The sequence below is a fragment of the Xyrauchen texanus genome, chromosome 40 (assembly GCF_025860055.1).
Source record: "Xyrauchen texanus isolate HMW12.3.18 chromosome 40, RBS_HiC_50CHRs, whole genome shotgun sequence".
NCBI classification, from domain to species: Eukaryota; Metazoa; Chordata; class Actinopteri; order Cypriniformes; family Catostomidae; genus Xyrauchen; species Xyrauchen texanus.
In genome coordinates, this window is record NC_068315.1 from 28,843,809 (window position 1) to 28,865,121 (window position 21,313).

Below are 21,313 nucleotides of genomic sequence, written 5' to 3' on the forward strand. Positions count from 1 at the left end.
TACTTTACGCACTTCACCTTTAAATCGTGTAATAGCATTTTGGAATATTTCAAACTGTAGTGGGTAGTGTTTGGTATTTGGTGCTAATTGTGTGTAGGAGTTAGAGATTGCAGACTGGATATAAGATTGCGGTACAGGGTCAGACTGCAACTTTTCATGCCCGCTTTCACTATTAATTGGTCAGGCCCAATGTGTGAGATCTTCCACTAGAGGATCAAGTGTCAATTAAATAGACTTCGTCAACAGCAGGCACCACTAATGTAAAGGTTAAATCCAAAGGCATGAACGTTTGGTGGAATTCATCTAGCCTGACTCTCTGCTATGGCTAACACGCTCAATGTTTTAGCGTTCACAAAGATCTTTTAATTTTCTTGTGGATTATGTTCTTTATTGTGCTCGGAAAGAGAGATTATGCCAGTTTATTTGTGAAATATGTTTCTATGAAACCCTGAAAAAAACATTGGTAGACTAAGATATTTAGCTATTGTGAAACTTTAATTCTAGGCATTTATGAACTTTAAAATGTGTGACAAAAACCATTATTCAAGCTTTTGTTCAGATAATGTCCAAACAATGTCCAACCTTGTCCAGCTATGTGACTAAATTGTTAATGCAAAAGTGAAGTGTTTTATGAAAGAAGCATTTTTTTCACTGCTTTTGGAAGACATTTTACTGGCACATTTTACATTGACCTTTTTAAGGCATATTATATAGGCTTATTATAGTTTCATTTTTCATACAGATGTCATAAAGATTATAGGCTAGGCTTTAAATACAATTTAGCAGGGCTGTTAAACATTTTGATAAAGCTATATGAACAAGCAATATTACATTTACATTTATGCAGACGCTTTTATCCAAAGCAACTTACATTGCAATTATTACAGGGACAATCCCCCTGGAACAACCTGGAGTTAAGTGCCTTGCTCAAGGACACAATGGTGGTGGCCGTGGGGTTAGAACCAGCAACCTTCTGATTAACAGCCCTGTGCTTTAGCCACTATGCCACCACCATTCAGTTTGTCTTTTTTTTTTACTGAGCACAAGTGCAAATTAGATCTGAGGACAGCTCAGACATTCCATCTAAAAATTTATTTTATGTTTTATGAAAACTAAAATATTATGGGATTGAAATAAAAGTCGGCTGATGGTGGATTTTGCTGATACCGATAACTAAGGTGGTGGGAATGGTGGCCGATTTATAGAATTTAAAGAATGTTCAAAAAAGTATTTCCTTACTATTACAGGCACAGACATTGAGGCTACAAGAGTCCAAAACAAATAAAATCCCAGCAGTTTATTTTGCAACCAAAATCCCAATAATAACCAGAAAAAAAAAATTAAGATTTGGTGCATAACTTGGGAATTTTAAATAAAACAAGCCTGAAATGTACTTACTTATTTTGAAATGATGGAGACTTGGCTCCATTACAGTTCTCTATATTTAAGTGTTTACCAAATTAAGCTTTTTATAGCCTAAATTCACTAGATTAAAACTATTGGCAACTATCGGCATACATATTTGCCGATAACCGTTAGTTTAAAAAAGCTACTGTCGGCACCGATTAATCATTAAAACCGATATATCGGTCTACCTTGGATTTGTAATGAAATGAGTATGATTACAATTTTTGGAAAACTACCACTTTAAAAAGTACCTCTAGAAATCGACGACGTGCTGTGCTGATGGTCAAGATGCAAATATTTAGAACAAAGGCAATGACACGAATACTAGAATTAGTTGTACCGCTGTCTATATCCTTGGCCGCCCAGAACAGGAGACCTGCCAGCAGCCAGGTTATTATTCCTGATTAGATAGGGCCATAACAAATATTCATTATTAAATCAACGATTTGGATCTCAATTTCCTGACCTTTTGTCTTTGCATGAATATTACTTTTAAACCTGTACCCTTGGCCTCTGTGTGTATTGCATGCAAAGGAGATGTTCAGGAAATAAACTCAAATGGGGGGAGTACTGCTATTTTCTTTAAATATTTTAAGTTGCTGTAACCATAAAATTGACCTTAATAGTGGATTTGTAAAAAATTATTTCTTAACATGTTATACACTGATTTCTGTAATATTAGTGTTGCTAAGGCAACCACCTGTAATCTTACTGCATGTACAGGGATGTTGGCTTTTTTAAATTTGGCTTGTCAGTTGATTAAAAGATTAAATAGAATGAACATTGTCAGCACATGGACACTGAGAGAGAAGCTGTTGAACCCAAATGCTGAATTTAAGCAAACATACAAACAGAAATAGCACTAGTAATAATAAAGATGATAACAAAATAATGGATATTGCTCAAGGCACAATAGATGAGACTACAGAGGTGGCCAAAAGTACTGGCAGTGACATAAATTTTGTGTTTTGCAAAGTTTTCTGCTTCAGTATTTGAAGATTATTATTTTCGTATGTTTCTATGGTATACTGGAAAACAATGCTAATCATTTCTTAAGTTTTAAAGGCTTTTATTGGCAAAAACATTCAATATATGCAAACAGTCAATATTTAAAGTGTTGACCCTTCTTCTTCATAACCTCTGCAATTCACTCTGGCATGCTGGATATCAGCTTCTGGGCCTGACTGATAGTGATTCATTCTTGCCTTATTTGTGCTTGGAGTTGATCACAATTTGAGGGCTTCTGCTTGTCCACTCGCCTTTTGAGGAATGACCACAGGTTCTCTATGGGATTAAGATCCGGGGAGTTGCCTGGCCACGGATCCAAAATTTCAATGTAATGACCACCGAGCCACTTCATTATCACTCTTGACTTGTGACATGGTGCTCCATCATGCTGGAAAATGCACAAATCATCACCAAATTGTTCCTGGATCGTTGGGAGAAGTTGCTCTTGCAGGATGTTTTGATACCATTCTTTATTCATGGCAGTGTTTTTGGGCAGAATTGTGAGAAAGCCCACTCCCTTGGATGAAAAACAACCCCACACTTGGATGGTCTCAGGGTGCTTCACTGTTGGCATGACACAGGACTCATGGTAGCATTCACCTTTTCTTCTCCAGACTATCAATTTTCCAGATGTCCCAAACAGTCGGAAGGCGGCTTCATCAGAGAAAATAACTTTGCACAATCCTTGTACTTCCTGCAGAATTTAAATCTGTCCTTTATGTTTTTCTTGGAAAGAAGTGGCTTCTTTGCTGCCCTTCTTGACACCAGGCCATTGTCCAAAAGTCTTCGCAGATGCAGATGCACTCACACCAACCGGCTGCCAATATTAAACAAGCTCTGCACTGGTGGTGACACGATTCCGTAGCTGACTCCTCAGGAGTAGATGGTCCTGGTGCTTGCTGGACACTCTGGGATGTCCTGAAGCCATCTTCACTGCAGTTGAACCTTGAAGTTCTTGATGATCTGATAAATGGTTCTTTCAGGTGCAATATTCTTTACAGCAATTTCCTTGCATGTGAGGCTATTTTTATGCAAAGCGATGATGGCTGCACATCTTTCTTTAGATGTAACCATTGCTAACAAGAACACAATGATTGGGAGCACATCTTCTCTCCTTTTATAGCAATCAGTCTGCTCTTATAATCCAATCAGAATGATAGAGTGATTTCACCTGACTATTACTCGCTCATACTTTCCCAGGTGCTGCTGATATGATTCGTGAAATGATGTCTCCCAACGCCCAAATGAAGAAGATGAAACTGAGGAAAGGATATTAGGGGGACGGCCAGGGCACCATGGGAAGTCTGAAAGATGGTCAATAGACCATGGAGGAGCTGGCGGATGTTCAGAATGTCAAGGAGGAACATATAGGCAGGAAGCGGCATCCAGAGATTTGGGAGGGGGCTCCAGGTAGGGAGAGGGGTCTGGCAGCTTGGGAGGAGGCTCCAGGAAGTCAACTTGCGGAGGATCAGAACACCAGAATGGAACTGGCAGGGGGTCAGGGGGCAGAGACACAGTTGGTTTAGTGGGTTGAGTCTCAGGAAGTGGAGTCGAAAGTGGAGTGAGCGGAGCCGCAGGAGGAGCAGGGACTTGAGACTCAGGAGGAGGAGCTGCAGGAGTAGTGGGCGGATCAACAGGATTATTAGGAAATTGAGTCTCAAATGGAGTTGAAGGAGTTACTGGGGGATTCTCAGGAGAAGCGGGTAGAGCAGCTGGAGGAAAAATCATAGGAGGAGTGAGGATTTGAGCCTCAGGTGGAGGAGCCGGAGGCAGAGTGGGTTGAGCTGCAGGAAGAGCGGGGACTTGAGACTGAGGACAAGGAGCTGGAGGTGGATCTGCAGGTGAATCAGGGAATTGTGTCTCAAATAGAATTGGAGGAGTTACTGGAGGAGTCTCAGGAGAAGCGGCAGAGCCTCAGGAGGAAAAATCTCTGGGGGAGCGGATGAGACCACTGGAGGAGGAGTCTCTGGTGGAGCGGACAGAACCACTGGAAGAGCGGGCAGAGTCATGGAAGGCTCTGAGAGTGGAGTCTTGAAAGACTCTGAGGTCGGAGTCTCTGTGGTCAGGAGTTGTTGGCAGCGACTGGGAAATGTCCATGAGTACTGCTATGGGAGGCTTTAGGGGCTGAGCCATGGGAGGTTCAGGGACAGACAAGGCTTGCAACACTAGCTCTGGGACAGACACAGCTTCAGGAACTAGCTCGTTGATTGTGGCAGGTGTGGCCCTTGACCATGACAGGCATGGGCATTGACTCGTTGACTGTAGCAGGCCTGAAGGGCAAGACCATGGGAGGCCTGGAAGAAGGAGCCGTGGAAGGTTCAGGGACAAATGAGGCTTGCAACTATAGCTCTGGGATGGACAAAGCTTCAGGAACTAGCTTGTTAACCATGGCAGGCATTGGTATTGACTCGTTGACTGTTGGACGCCTGGAGGGTGAGGCCGTGGGAGGCCTGGAGGAAGGAGCCATGGGAGGCCTGGATGAAGGAGTCTTGGAAGGCCTGGAGGAAGGATCCATGGAAGGCCTGGAGGAAGGAGCCATGGTAGACCTGGAGTAAGGAGCCATGGAAGATCAGGATGGAGTCGTGGAAGGCCTGGAGGAAGGAGCCATGGATGGCCAGGAGGAAGGGGCTTTGGAAGGCCTGGAGGAAGGAGCCATGGAAGGTCTGGAGGAAGGAGCCGGTGAAGGCTTGTAGGAAGGAGCCGTGGACGCCGGTATTCGACATGTTTTTTTACATGGTTAATTGTGAAATTACACAGTAATTTGATGGAAAACTGTGCAGACGGTGAATCACAATTGAGGCAAATGATCATGGTAGTCACATAAAAAGAGAAAAGGGTCCCTTGATAGCTATTACAAACCTCATAACATTAGTGTAAGTGAACAGAACTGTGTGTGTGAGCGCGGGCACGCATGTACGTGTCAGTGTTGTGATGGGTGCGAGCAAAAGAGAGATAGAGCGAGAGGGAGAACAAGGGTGCTTTTCAACAGAAATTGAAATAAATTCAGGATATTATAGACATTGTTTGTCATTCTTATCTGATGTACTTAACCACAGTCTTTGTTTTAATTGTATATTTTGCTTTGGTAGCCTGTATGATTCGTTGAAATAACTGAAATAATTTTTATTGAAACTGAAGTAATAGGTACTAACCCTAAACCTAACCCCAACCCTAACCTTAACCCATATTAAGTACATGTAGTTACCTAAAATTTCTCAGTAGTTTCTTGGGTAAATATACTGTCAATTTACTGAAAGTACACAGACTGTAAAATAAAGTGCAACCGGCAAACGCTTGTCAAAGTAATGGTGGCGGGGCAACATTTGATAAGCCAGGATTGATCAGAAATGCTTTTTAAGGTGGGGCTTAGCGAAGGGTCAATTTGTAATTTGAGTACTAGTCAGGGAGCATGATGAGTTGCATTTATTATTTATTATACAATTTTTTTTTATAATTAATCACACTAAGTTAACATGTTAAATTGACAGCTCTACTTTTAATAGCTACAGTGATTTGACTATATAAATGTATAACACTGTAGCCACCATGCACTTTTGAACTGCATATAAAGGCAGCAGATTCAGCTTGGTAGGTTTATTAATGGTAAGCAAGACCACATATCATCTCCTAGAAAACTCAGAGAAGAAATATAAAATCAAGAATGTTTGACACTTGAACATCTGGGTTATAAATAAGTTGCTTCCTGTGAAATCTTATGATATAACGAGAGTAGAATGCTGAATTGTTTCCAGACGCTTTGTTTACTTGTTCAAGACAAGCATCAGCGAGCCAATGTCAACTCGCCTCTTTTCATGGATCAGATAATGTGCAAATGGCCCACAGGCAAAGGCATAGATATGGCTTGAACATTGGGGGGATTACAGTGAGAATAATTTACATGTTTACATTGATCATGGTATATATATATTGGGGTGGGAGGTGGGGTGTTATTCTTGCTTATTTTTATTATTGGTAACCCCCCCATCCCCCCTGGAATCTACGCCCCTGTCCGTGGGGATTTGCATTACTGGCTGTACTTCAACTTCCACAGCTTAGAAGCAAGTGAAGTCATATTATAGGAGTAAACAAAACTGTGAGTAGTTTAAAAAAAAAAAAAGAATTGCCAAGCAACACTGTACTGATATTCCTCTAACAATCTACGGTGTGTTTCCTGTACAATGATTCACTGCTAGTTACATCCAAAGTACGATGCATCATTGGTGAAATCAACTGGCTAGTCATGACTCTTTCCCAAAACCGTAGTAACTATGTCGCACATTCAGATTTCGAACCACGTTGGTTCAACCATATACAGTAGAGCTTTGAAAACACTGTGTTCTGTTTCCTGTCATTGTTTTCCAAAGTATAGTAATGGAGAGCATTTTCTAAAATATCTAGTTTCAATGAAGGAAACGCTGTTCTGGTATGGATGAGAGGCATTCATGTTGCATGTTTGTTTGTTTTTTTTTTTACAAAAATGTATTAGTGGATTTGGCCTAATGGTGTTCACACTTCATTACTTTTTATAACAAACTAAATCCAAAAGCAAAAGTGAAAAAGTTCCCTGGTCTTGTTGCATTCACATTGTCCCTTACCTACTAACTGGATTCAGATTTTTTTGGTCCACATAAGTTATGAAAATATCTCAGTCCACATTTCATTCACACTGTTATTATTTGGTAACCAGTGAACTCAGTTTCACCGACCACATCTCAAACATCTACACTTTACAACATCAGAAAAATAAGACCCTTCCTCTCTGAACATGCCACACAACTCCTTTGCTTGTCATATCTAGACTGGACTACTGTAAATCTCTTTTCGCCGGCCTTCCTGCATGTGCAATTAGGCCTCTGCAAATGATCCAGAATGCAGCAGCAGGTCTGTTTGTCAACTAACCCACCGGAGTACACTGAACTCATTGTCACGTTCCTGGAACCAGTTTGAGATGACGTGTGCTTTGTGGCATGGTGTGTTATCCTGGTGGAAGTAGCCATTAGAAGATGGGTAGACCACAGAGCTGGACTGGGAAGAGAATTCGGCCCAGGATTTTACATGCCAACTGGCCAAAACTTGCTGACCGGGTTCTGCTGTCCTTTCCTGCATATTGCGGCACCGTTTTGTGGTCTGTTCTGCTTAATGTGGCGGCTCAATTTAGCTTATCGCGGCCCATTCGGCACGTTTCGTGGCCAAACCACTGGCCCGCTCAGTTCTCCATATGGCCAGTCCGCCCCTGATTGGCCCCAAAGTGCATCAGCCCACCTGGAAAATGCCTGGTATGCCAGATTACCAGTCCAGCCCTGGTAGACCATGGTCATAAAGGTATGCACATGGTCAGCAACAATACTCAGGCAGGCTGTGGCATTTAACCAATGCTAAATTGGTAATAATGTGCCTAATGTGTGCCAAGATAACATTTCCCACACCGTTAAACCACCACCTCCAGCCTGAACCATTGACACAAGGCAGGGTGCATCAATGATTCAAGTTGTTTACGCCAACGTCTGACCCTACCATTACCATTCTGAGTAAACTCTAGAGACTGGTATGCGATAAAATCCCAGGAGATCAGCAGTTACAGAAAGTAGGAGTACAGGTGAGTCGCTTTGGATAAAGGCGTCTGACAAATGAATAAATGTAATTGTGAATGTATTGATTTATTTTAATAGAATATAGAAATATTATTATTATTATTATTACGTTTACTATTATTTTTATTCGTATTATTAGGCAGAGTCGAGCCGGGTGGTCCGCATGAAAAAAAGCACATCCACATCGCCAATACAACCCTTGCCACTGGGGTGCAATTTGTCTTCAATTTCTGTGTTTCCTCCAGACTATTGGAGTGCAAATAGCCACGTTGTGCACCAGGTGCTATTTACACCTAGTGCAAATAGTCACTCAGTTATTATTATTCATCATTAATATTTCCAACATTAAAGAATATTGGGACTCTTTTTGATATTGAGATCAATTTCCCCAGCAGTTGTTCAGTATAAACCAGCCTGGACCAGTATGAAAATTCAGTCAGCAGGGACCTTTCAGCTTTGCTTGGTTCAGTAGTTCTGAATGCATCACTTGATCCCTATTTATTTCATCAAATATCTCCTAAATAAAAAATGCTGTCTTAGGAGGGACTGTAGCTGGATTAGAAGCAAAAAAGCATTTGTTTTCTGAAATTGTAATGCTGTTTTTAATGAAAAAACTTGTATTCTCTGAAATACCAGATTTCAAACCCAACATAATTGGAGAGCCAAAAGACTGCAGAGGTAGCCGTGAGCAGCTTGACAGTATGTCAGCTTTTTTCCAGAGGCTGAGCGAGTTTAATTCACTGCTGTGTGTGGCTGTCGGCAGATGACACATGTGATTTAGGGCTGCTGGCTGTTTGAAGGGCTGGGATCAGCTGTAGAGCAGCCAAGAGGAGCGTAAACCCCGTCGGTGGATGTCAGCTCTACACCTGGCATCACCCACAGCTACAGATCACTGCTGGACCAGAACCAAGCCACAGAGTCCACCTGGAGCTGCAGCCAACAGTCTCATTTGTGTGTTCCCTGCTGGAGATAATGAGCCAATATATCGGTTAGATCTACAGGTCATAGCCATACAATTGGCAGGGGGTTGTCAGCAAGATACAGCAGATTGTTAGCAAGGTTGTTAGCAAGATATAGCTTCTAAAAGAAGAAATGCATCCAAAAATGTAAATGCTTTAATCATTTAATCACCCTCATTACATTACAAAAGTATGTGGAATTCTTTATTTTCTTCTGTGGAACACAAAATGTAAATAATTGAGTGAGTTTGAAAGTGAAAAAAAGTGCCATTAAAGGTGTATTTACAATTTCTGTTGTATATTTAAAGTCTTCTGAATTCTTAGGGTACAAAAACAAAATATAAAACTGAATTTTACTTAAAAAAATATGGTGACCATTTTTCAGGCTTTACAGGATGTAATTTTGATGCCTGTATATATTTGGTAACTGAAAAGGTAACTGTGGAAAATGGAAAATTCTTCTGAATAATTTAGGGTCTTTCCAGAGAACATTTTCTTTCTATGTTTATAGGTAAAAATCTATGCACTCTGAATTGATGCTCGTGTGACATTCAACCAAGGTGGATAAACTGTAAGGGAGGTCTTGGTCAGGAAAAAGAGAGGCTCAGTTTTGCAAAGAATTTCCCCTGTGTTCATATTCACATTCAGTTAAATTAATCTACTCTAATTAAATAAAGGCTGAGAACGAGAGCAAGATATAAAATGTTGAGTTGGGCATGACTGTGGAAGGAAATGCATGTGTTTTAATGAAGGCATCTAGCAGATGTTATCTGTAGATAGAGAACAGCTGGCCGAGTACAGAGCTGTGGGGGACTCCTGAAGAGGGAGTCTAAATATTTAGTTTACAAACAAGGAATGCACAGATTCAGAGAGGACAATGTGTAGGTCAGTAATAGATCTTAACAATAAATAACAATAATTGCTTTATAATAGTTTCATTGAGGGGAAAAAATGCTATGTCTGATTGTAATTACACAAGTCATTAACCCTTACATGCACAGATGTTTCACCATACATACATACATTGGTTTTTTAGTGACCTGGCACATATATGACCTGCTCCATAAGTTTGAGTCACATTGATCCAGAGTTACACTTTTGGATTTATGTACTACAGTAAAACGGTTTCAGTCTCAGTTTTCTATTTTGTATGTTTCTATCCGAGCTTGTTGCTAGTAAATATTATAATTTACTGTAAAGGGAGGGGAAATTTTATAAGATGCAACTATCTGGCAAACACAAAAGCCAACTTGTCAAAGTCGCTCAGGTATTTACTCCTGCCTATTTCTCCTGCATTCAACACGAGGACTACAAGAACTGATTTTTCCTTACCATAATCTACCCAGACCTTGTCATGTGGCCATGTTAGGAGATGATCAACATTATTGCTTCACCTGTCAGTGGTCATAATATTTTGGCTCATCAGTGTATACCGGGTTAGTAAAGACCCTAGGCATGAAAAAAAATTATAAAAAATGTATGCCAAGGTTGATATCAGAAATTACTTTAAATAAATATTTCTCTCTGCCATCATTTACTCAGCATCATGTCTTTCTAAACCTGTATGACATCCACAAAAGAAGAATCCTGACGCAGCTTTGACAATGACAGTGACAGACCAAAAATACCATTAAAGAACAAGTTGCAGATTGTGAAAGATTATCACATGGCTCTCTGGAATACTCAATTTTGACTGGTCAATGGCGCCATCCAGCAGTCATCTGGGGATTTAGACGGATCAAACCTCTCATCTGGGTTCTGCGAGCCGTCTCGCCTGCTCCTTGGTTCACTGTGTGATCTCTACAAGTCAGCTAATAAAATGATTTAAACTCAAATCAATTTTTGATGTGTATTTATTTATTTATTTATTTGTCAAGTAGTCTTGTAATAAGCTGAATATTGAGGTATCAGACATTCATTTTTTACAAAATAAACACCGTCAGAACTCCGATGCAAAGGTTGATTTCAGCTCATTTCAGGATGTTCAGCAATTTCTTTTTTCTCACATAATTACACAATTTCAGCGTTAATCAATGTTTCATGGCCATTTATTTGTGTATTTGGTTAGTAGCCTTGTAATAACTGCGATAATGTACAGTCAGCATCTGCTACGAATGTGAGGGTTAGTAATCAATAACATAATTTTCATGTTTTGGTTTAATCAGAACTTTTTGTTAGACCAGAGGGTTTTTGAATAGGATGGTGTCTCCAACTTAGCCGCATCTTTTATCTTGATAATTGCCCTTCCACGCTGAAAAGACCTGTGTCCTGACCTAGATGCAAATCCTTTTTTTTATGAACATGGCTTTTGGCAGGGGAAGAAAGAGTACTGAAAAATCATTCTCAAGTAAAAGTACTGTTACTTCCCAAAAAATGTAGTGTGAGTAGAGTAAAAGTAGCTGTTCTAAAAACTACTCAAGCAAGAGTAAAAGAGTAGCTCATTTAAAAGTACTCATGAGTAGTGAGTATTGAGTACTGAGTTGCAAAACCTATGCTCCATTATAATGAACACTGTGTCACATCACTTATCTATGATAAACACTACATGAATCTGATTCCAAAAAATAAAAGGGAGACATGATAACAAAATACACTGATCAACATTTTATATTGTAATGTATGAAACAATTACATTAAAATCAGTTTATGTGTAGGGTCTAAATTTCCCTTAATGCCGAGAGCGTTATTGTTGTGCATAAAACATGCAAAAAAATGCTAAATAAGCAGTATCACTTGGCACGTCATGTTCGCATCAATAGAGGAGGTAGAGCAATAGCGAGGTAGAACATTTCAAGTTGTTTGGTACAGGGGCTACATCACGCTTAAAAAGGAATAATTCACCCAAAAATGGAAATTCTCTCATCTTGTACTCACCCTCATGCCATACTGAATGTGTATGACTTTCTTTCTTTTGCAGAACACAAATTAAAACACAAAATCACATAAATCAGCATAAAAATATTATAATCCATGTGCCTTCAGTGGTTTAATCCATGCCTTCAGAAGCTATATGATAGATGTGGTATTACTTTTATGCTGCTTTTATGTGTTTTTTGGAGCATCTACATTTTGTCACTCCTTCACTTACATTGAATGAAGCTACAGAGCTGAAATATTACACAAATCTTAATTTGATTTCTGAAGAAAGAAAGTCATAGACAGATGGCATGAGGGTGAGTAAATGATGAGAGAATTTTCATTTTTGGGTGAATTATTTTTTAAGAAGCACATGGGCGGCCACAGTCCTCCTTTTGAGATACGATGTTCCACAATGATTTAGTTATTGTATCTTTTAAGCCCAGGAATAGTTATGTTCTCATTCTAATGCATGATGCACCATTTTCTGAAGTTTGTGACAGGTGGAATGTTCTGCTAAAATATTGTTCTGCAAATATTAATACTTTTCTATCTTTTTAAAGGCTAATCATAATTAATAATTATTAATTATTTGATCAATTCTACTTTCCTGGTAATGTATTATACCAATGAACACATGTCTCTACATCAGTATTATTAAAAGACGAACAATATTAAAAACAAATATAATTATTAAAAATGTCACTGTTTTATTCTATTACATTAATACTTTTAAAGCTACTAAAGGTATTCAGCCAGAAGTAGTGAGTGGTTTTCTCGTTTCTGTGTTAATGTTGTTTGATTAATAGCCTTTATATGTCATAGCCTAATACACAGTGCTCAATTCGGTTACATGTACACTTCAAGTCCTACATTTTGATGCAAATACGCTTTTTGTCCTACTGTTTAAATTCACTTTAGACACAAACGACTGCGTTTACATGAAATCCTCATCAAGAAGGTCATTGGCGGAATTATAAAGTGCATTTGGTCATTTTGGCACATAACCGCATTCAGTGCTTAAACATTAGCCGCCTGTCAATCAAAGAGATAGGTCTAACTTGCGCCAGCCTAACCGTCTGATGCCGGAAGTGGGCGCGGCAAGGCATTGCGCTACTTCCGCGATTTGGAACGTTTTAAAGTTTAAAACAACGTTATTATAAATACTTTTTAAACGATTTAATTGAATATATATATCGTATATATATATATATATATATATATATATATATATATATATATATATATATATATCAATTCTCAAATAGTATAAAAGATAAGAATTATGTTTTGTCCAACAAAAGACAATATACTAATATTAACAAATGTTAATAGTTTTTTAAATGTTAAAATTATACTTTATCCATTTGTTTTGTTGAGTCAAATGATTAACAATATAAATTTAACAAAGCTTAAAACAAAAAAATACAATGAAAACAAAGCTTGAGCATTTGAACATTTGATTTAATTGAAAATAATTTTTAATACTCAACCAGCAATTTGTTTCATAGAACACAACAATTATATGATGGACTGAAAAAACAAAAATGATTAATTTAAATAAAATTAGTTTTTTTCCTCAAATCATCTTTTGAAATATCAAAAGAATCACACACTAGCTGTACCTGCTCCAAATAAATAATAGTAATTAAATAAAAATACAAAATTTAACTAAATAATAAATAAATTATATAAAACTAAATCAAACCAAAGAATATAAATCTTACAAAAGTTATGCAGGCACACATTTAACAATAATTCCCAAGAGAAAAATAATTAAAATAAATCAAATCTCCATACAAATGCAGTTAATCCTGAGGAGCCTTTCATCATGACACTTGCTAAGAAAAAGTTCCATGTCTTCCTTAAACTGGAACTGAAACATGAAATGCTCTTTGGCCAGTTCCAGATCATCTTTCTTTTCTGCCTGATCAAGTTTAAGAAGGGCCTTTTCCTGGTCTTCCTTATTTAGGTTAATATACCACGGCTCTTCCACAAAACCTCATGCAACTGCGGTCCTGAGGTCTTTTACTATCTGTGGTTCCTTCATGAGAGAAGAGTACAAAAAAGGAATGAAATATTTAATTCATTTAAAATAAATTATTCTCACAAGAGAAAAGATGGTTTGCACCACATATAGCTGCTAGCTAATTTCCATCTGTTGTCCCTGGGGAGATTGGAAGTGTCCTCAACAATAAATTGTGTTTTAATCAGGATGCATGTAAATTATTGTTTTGAAATTATGCTCTTTCATGTGCCCGTTTGAGAAAATAAAAACATACCTTGTCACCGATTTCAGTTTCTTGTGCTTTAGGTGGCACCTGCACATCAACGGCAGCATGTTTCCTGTGACAAATTAATTTGTAAGTTAATTTATAGACAGAGAAAAACTTCAGAGAGCGAGAGAGTTACCTTTCAATGGCAAAGTTCTCCATCAGAATAAGGCACCACCATTTTCGAATAAGAGGGAAATCAGACTTGCATAAGGGGGGAAAAAATTGTTAATAGATCAATTTAATAGATTATATTATTTCGTTAAAATATATATTTTTAACAAAGACTTACAGGCCTTTTGGGGTGTGGATTCTTCTCTGCTGAAGACAGTACGGAAAAGCTTACGGTCTGTTTGAAATAGATGCCATTTCGCAATGTACTTATGCGGACACGAACGGCGCACTTTGGAACAGGGGCAGTGCCATGTGTTTAATTTGGTGTTGTAAACAACAATGACACGCCCCAACCAGCTATAATAGGACACATTTGGCTCAAAAACAGAGATTAACTTTTTTGTTTGAGGGCTGCCAATTGAGGTTTCTACAGACAGTGGTACACTGCTAGAAACGGCAAGCTGCTGACGAGCAAGGCATATGTTTTTCTTCTCGTCACCAAACCACTTTGCTCTCACCATTTCTGTTAAAACATCTTACTTTAGAGAGACTGCTTCAGCTGAGGATGTGCAGAAACTTACAGATCTGACATGCATACACTGATAGGATAACAGACCACTCCTCTGTGCTACTTCCATGTTTACCTGACATTCGTTTGATTCGCAGCAGACTTTTTGTTGTTCTCCCCATGTTTTGTATTGGACATGAAGAGGACTACTCTGACGCCTTGCAACTTTAAGCACTGTGAATATGCCATTAGATTTGTCCACACACTGGCTTGCAAGGTGGAATCTGGCATTAATGTCCTGAATTGGTTGATTTGTGTGTTTACGGTCAATATGTTTTTTTATTCATGAGGGTACTGCACATTGGGCATTTCTGTTTAATAACAGGCCGTGCACGAACCCTGCCTGGCACGTTAAATGCTGTTCTGGTAGCTGATGGTGTCCCAGTAGTCGGTGGCATGTTATATAGAGTGCTGGTAGCTGATGGGGTCCCAGTAGTCGGTGGCATGTTATATAGATTGCTGGTAGTTGATGGGGTCCCAGTAGTTGGTGGCATGTTATATAGAGTGCTGGTAGCTGATGGGGTCCCAGTAGTCGGTGGCATGTTATATAGAGTGCTGGTAGCTGATGGGGTCCCAGTAGTCGGTGGCATGTTATATAGATTGCTGGTAGTTGATGGGGTCCCAGTAGTTGGTGGCATGTTATATAGAGTGCTGGTAGCTGATGGGGTCCCAGTAGTCGGTGGCATGTTATATAGAGTGCTGGTAGCTGATGGGGTCCCAGTAGTCGGTGGCATGTTATATAGAGTGCTGGTAGCTGATGGGGTCCCAGTAGTCGGTGACATGTTATATAGAGTGCTGGTAGCTGATGGGGTCCCAGTAGTCGGTGGCATGTTATATAGAGTGCTGGTAGCTGATGGGGTCCCAGTAGTCGGTGGCATGGTCGCGACCCCTGGGAGAGTAAATGTTGCACTAGTGGTAGTGGACAGCAGCTTCCCTTTACATACATCTAAATTATTATGAAAAACATCTCTCCTGAGAATTGAGGCTGTACAGTAGAGACAGTGGAAATGAAGAGATTGTCTGCAGCCCAATCCACATCTGTGAAATGTGAAATCTGAAATATGACGGGAAAAAAAGGAAACACTCAGTTCCTGTGCTTCAGAGTGTAACACCAACCCTACTCAAACTTATCGCTGTTGTGTGTTTAAATGTTTAAGGGGATGCATTCATAGATATGAAATATCATTATAACAAAATACACAAATATATAATTGTTTGTGTTTTGTTAGCTTAAGTTTCAGTGTGCATTGTTTGTGTAACCTTTAGACGTTAATGAAGATAAATAAATATTTTATGGCTAAATCATGCAGAAAACCATCTAATTAAATATGTGTACATTGAAATGCAATGTAAATCGCTTTGGATTAAAGCGTCTGCCAAATGCATAAATGTAAAATAATATCTATTGCCACTGTACATTAAAAAATAACTCCAGATGTTCATACCTCCATGAACAACAGCCTTTTTAAAGTGGATTTTAATGTGATAATTCAATTTGTCCCGTCTTGTCGGTTTAAATATACTGCTATCACAAAAAGGGCAGTGAAAATTTCTGTAGGATGTTGTGTATTGCTCCAAAGGTGGTAGCGCTGAACCTCTCTGAATCGTTATGTGGTTCTATAGGTGAAATAAAATACAATTAATGCAATTCTCATGGTCAGAAAATTTAACAAATGCCGTAAAGTACAACGCCAACAACAAATTAAATCACAAACCATGAATATGTAACCTAACAAAGTGATACAATCTAACTGTAAAATAACAATACGTGATCAAGTGCCTTCGTCACAATTCTCACTTAGTCACATTTATTATATAGCACTTTTTACAATACAGATTGTTTCAAAGCAGCTTTACAGGGATAATAGGATAACTATGCAACAAAGTTTGTCTCTGTAGATCTAGAACAAAATAGTGTCATAATCCAGCTTAAGTAAGTTCAGTGTTGATTAATTTCTGTTGTAAAAAAGTTATTAATTCTGTTAATTAATCTATATAGCCATTCTAGAGGAAACAGTGATGTTATCGTCCAGTTCAGTTCTCACATAATGGTGTCAATGACAGATCAATAGTATTGTTGAATATTAACTTACAAAATACTTAGAGCCGTTTTGCATAAGCGTATAACGTTAAGTATGTTGCATCCATCAAAGATATAACTTCTTTTTACCTTCTTCTCTTCTTCTTTTCCTTGTTCTACCGTGTGCTCCGCCATAGTTAAACATGAACTCCGTCCACTTCCGGCATCAGACTGCTACCCCGCCCACTTCCGGCATTAGACTGCTACCCAGCCCACTTCTGGCATCAGACGGTTAGGCTGGTGCTGTCGTCCTCACACTGCTATGACGTATGGTTCTGTGGTTCTGCAGTTGGTTATTATTGCAATCAAACAGCACGCAGCGACAGATGTCAGGAAATAAATGTATTTTATATTTCATCTAGACCAACCAACCAGTGGTGCTCTTGCTATTGCAATCTACAGTATGTAATGAACACCCCTGTTCTAGATGTAGAACATAGGCTAAATATAGAAAACTACTTTGATAACTAGTATTGATCGAGGACATCTCTCTTTTTCCGATAAACATATAGATCATTTTATTGCCCAGCTGTATTGATAACATTGTATTAATCTCTCACAGCAGCCCAATAATCTCAGTGATAGATAGTTAAATTACAGGCTATATTATAGATACACAGAATCTAGTAATCAGAAATATGAAATTTATGAAACGATATGTTTCTTCAAATTAGAGGCAGGATTAATGCTGATATTTGGTTAAACTCGCATGACACATTCAATCAATTGGCCTTTTTCACTGCGAAAAGCCCTTCCAGGTGCGGCCGAGATGTTCAGCTATAAACTGTACTAACATATGGCACCAAATCTGCAGCTGCCATTCAAGTTTTTTACGTGTGATTTGATTTGACGGGAGTCTTGAGACTCTCCCAAGCCAATCATGTTGCTAGATAAGAATTAAGTCAGGACAGGGAAGTAGTGTACAAAGATAGTGAGAAAATAGCACAGTAAAAGTAGTTACAGCACAGAAAATGTAGTCAAGTAAAAGTATACCATTTTTAAACTTACTTAAAAAAGTACAATTCTTGGAAATAAGTAGTTAATTTCAGTAACGTGAGTATTTGTAATTCGTTACTTTACACCCCTGGCTTTGGTTACTCACCTTATCCACAAGTTCATGCCTATTCTGTTTCCCTGCAGAATCCAAGTGCTAAAAGCATTGTGAGGATGTGTGTTTGATTGAGTTGTGGTCTATATATGGTGTAGACCTACATTTACAGAAAAGAGATGCAATATATGTGATGCAGAGACAGAGGCACTTTAAAGTAAGAGGCTCTGCAATGGGACTCCTACACAAACCATCAGTGGTGCCACAGGTCAGACAGAGGGGAAAGTCGCTAAACAGTTGGATCACTTTTGTGCACCAAAACCTGCGTCTTATTTATGAAATACCCTTAATCCAGGCACTGAGAGTATTTAAATAAAGTCAATGTCTTTCTGCAAACATGACTCGATTCAGATGCCTCCATCACAGTGGTGGAGAAATACTGTACAGTCCCAGTACAGTATGTAATTTCATGGTGGCCTCCTGCATCCTTCAGAACCAGCTCGATCAAAAATTGTGGTGTGCCAATTGCGTTTAGCACTAATTTTGTTGCTGTGTTTGTGCCATTACCTGATTTGCATAATTTCTTTAGTGAATCAAGAGCTTAAACAATGGAGACAGCATCGCACATCAGTGGATGCAGTTCATTCTTAGTGAATTCCCCCGAGAATGTCTGAAATTACCTCACTGTCTCTGTGAATTACATAGTTTACCCACACAAACAAACATTGTGCTAGACTCTGGCAGGGCCGTGAATGTTAATACACAATCTGTGCCTATGGAACTTCCAAGTTCCCCTTCTGTCGCTCTCTCCACGTTGTGTCAGAGAAGCAACACTAGGGGTCTCTCTTGAGCGCCGATATTCACCTCTGAACTATGAAAAAAGGCCAATGAGAGTTGGCAACCAGTATTTGCATGTCCCGCCCCCGGACATACGGGTATTTAAGCGGCGCAAATACGGGAGTTCATTCAGAAAATTTCTTCGGAGCCGATGGTCGTGTTTGCAGACTGCTGCGTTTTACACACCGAGTTCCTGCTATCCTCTTCTGCATGCTGTTGGATTCTACGGCGCACAACAGCGGCTTTCTCCTGTTTGCACGGCTTTGCACTTCCTGCCCCTGAGCGCATCGACAGTTGCAGATAAGAAAGATCTCTCACGAGTTCTTTCATTCATAAAAGAGTGATTTTATTTAAAAGAGTAATTTCCTCTAAAAGAGCAAAAACACAGCGGAGTTGAACGTCCTTCTCAGGACGCGTCTTTTTAAAGACGGATTTCCGCCTCTGTGTAGTTTCCGGATGCGTTGATTCTCCCCACCTCTGACGGCCATAAGAACTGCCTTGCATTCCTGGGTTGCGATCACATGCAGGCAGCGTTTTTATGAATGGTCTAGGTTCTCAGTGCGAGAACATAACCATGACAGCATTGCGGTCGTAGGCTTTTTCTTGTAGTGAGAAAAAAACGCTTCAGCCGCCCCCCGCGCCTCGCCTCCTTCCTACGGGATTGAGGCAGGCGCCGTGGGTGATGAAAACGATCTGGGGACAATGACGGGCTCCGTTTTCGCCGGGTGAACCCCCTCGAAACCCCCCGCCTCCCCAGCACGCTTGCTTGTTTACGTCCGAGCTCGGGATGAGCATTCTCTCCAATGGGTTATGTTTTCAGTGCGAGAACATAACCGCGGCAGCGTTGCGGTACCTGCTTTCTCTTGTAGTGAGAGAGAGCCACTTCAGCCGCCCCCCGCGCCTCGCCTCCTTCCTATGGGATTGAGGCAGGCGCCGCGGGCGATGGAGAACGATCTGTGGAGAATAACGGGCGCTTTCGCTGGGTAAATCCCCTCGAAACCTCCCGCCACCCCGGCACGCTTGCCGGCTTCCCTCAAGCTCTGGATTAGTGCGGCCGGCTTAACGGCCTGCCGTCCGGTCCCTCGAGCTCCCTGGCATTGGATGATGACATCACCGCTGCTTCGGAGAGCGTAACAGCGGCACCGGATGCGGATAACTCGCCTGGGCCGCCACCTTTGGGTCCCTGCCCGGTCTGAGCCTGACGCACGAAGGTCTGCTATGCTTCCCCGGGCTTAATTGGTTCCACGGGCATGTGCGCCGCTCACAGCCGCACCCCCCGGGCCCCTTCCGGGATGTGCATGACGAGCTGAGCAAGCCCAGCTTCCTCGCTCCTCCGCTCTCGCTACCCTCGGTGGTAGAACGGTCCCAGACCGCTCCCCCCTGCACGCCATGGCCCCCTCCTGCAAGTCCACCGGGCCAGGGCACTCCAAAATCTGCACTTGGGTAGTCCTGTTTTTGACATGCTGCAGGAACTGCACTCAGTCAGGCGATGGACACTCCATGGTACAGAAACGCAACGATGGACAGGCAGTACAGGAGGAAGACAAAGCACGCTTTCTCAAATGCCCCCGTTTCCCAGATCCGTCCATTTGGCGATGCCGCGTGACGACTTCGCCCAAAAAGGCAGTCCTCAGTGGTGAAGAAACAGACGAAGGCTATTTTCACACATCCTGCCCTGACACAAACCTGCCGCCAGGGGCCATGCCCTGACGCAAACCTGCCGCCAGGGGCCATGCCCTGTCTGCTCGCCGAGGGCGCCCTCCTGCGGCTTTCAAGGAAGAAAGAAAGTGGTGCTCCACCTCAACTAAGTGAGTGGGCCCAGCTCTCAGCCCCAGCGTCGAGCTCCCCGCAGAAGTTGGACGCCCATCGTCTCACGGCCCCCCTTGTGGACCCAGAAGGCTCCCAGGCGCCCCTGAGATGACCGACCCAGAGACCGAGACCCGAGGACCTTGTCCAAACTCCCATTCAAAATGCTCACCCAGAAACAAATTCTATCTGGCGGCCGGCATCTAGATTGGTTCGCAGCGATGGACCTGAAGGACGCGTACTTCTACATCTCAATTCGCCCTTGACATCGACCCTTTCTGCGGTTCGCGTTCGACGGCCAGACGTATCAGTACAAAGTCCTCCCCTTCGGCCTGTCTCTGTCCCCTCGCGTCTTCACGAAGGTCGCAGAAGGTCGTAGTGGGGCAAGAGGCGGCTCTTGCCCCACTACGAGGAGCGGGCATACGCATACTCAATTACCTCGACGATTGGCTCATTCTGGCCTCCTCGCAGGAATTACTATGCGCACACAGAGACCAGGTGCTCGAGCACCTCGGCCGTTTAGGGTTTCAGGTCAACTGGGAAAAGAGTCCCCCGGTCCAGAGCATCTCTTTTCTCGGTTTGGAGTTAGACTCAGTCTCAATGACAGCACGTCTCTCCAACGAGCGTGCTCAGTCAGTGCTGGAATGCCTCGCTTCTTTCGAACCAGGCACCGTGGTCCCTTTGAAATGTTTCCAACGGCTCCTGGGGCATATGGCATCCTCCGCGGCGGCCGCGCCACTGGGGTTGATGCATATGAGACCACTTT

The 21,313-nt window shown here is 41.1% G+C and overlaps 1 protein-coding gene and 1 long non-coding RNA gene across 5 annotated transcripts in view; one reads left to right on the forward strand and one right to left on the reverse strand.

Annotated features, from left to right (window-relative positions):
• Nucleotides 1-21,313, forward strand: part of LOC127633378 (cGMP-dependent protein kinase 1) — a 280,392-nt gene that overhangs the window by 45,540 nt on the left and 213,539 nt on the right. The window lies entirely within an intron of this gene.
• On the reverse strand, nucleotides 13,362-14,824 carry LOC127633380 (uncharacterized). Of its 2 annotated transcripts, XR_007969202.1 has the most exons (4): nucleotides 14,387-14,824; nucleotides 14,234-14,298; nucleotides 14,104-14,167; nucleotides 13,362-13,865 (listed from the first exon to the last, which is right to left on the reverse strand). It is a non-coding gene; the product is annotated as an uncharacterized LOC127633380 (long non-coding RNA). The 2 variants fall into 2 exon arrangements; XR_007969201.1 differs by having other exon boundaries at nucleotides 14,234-14,824.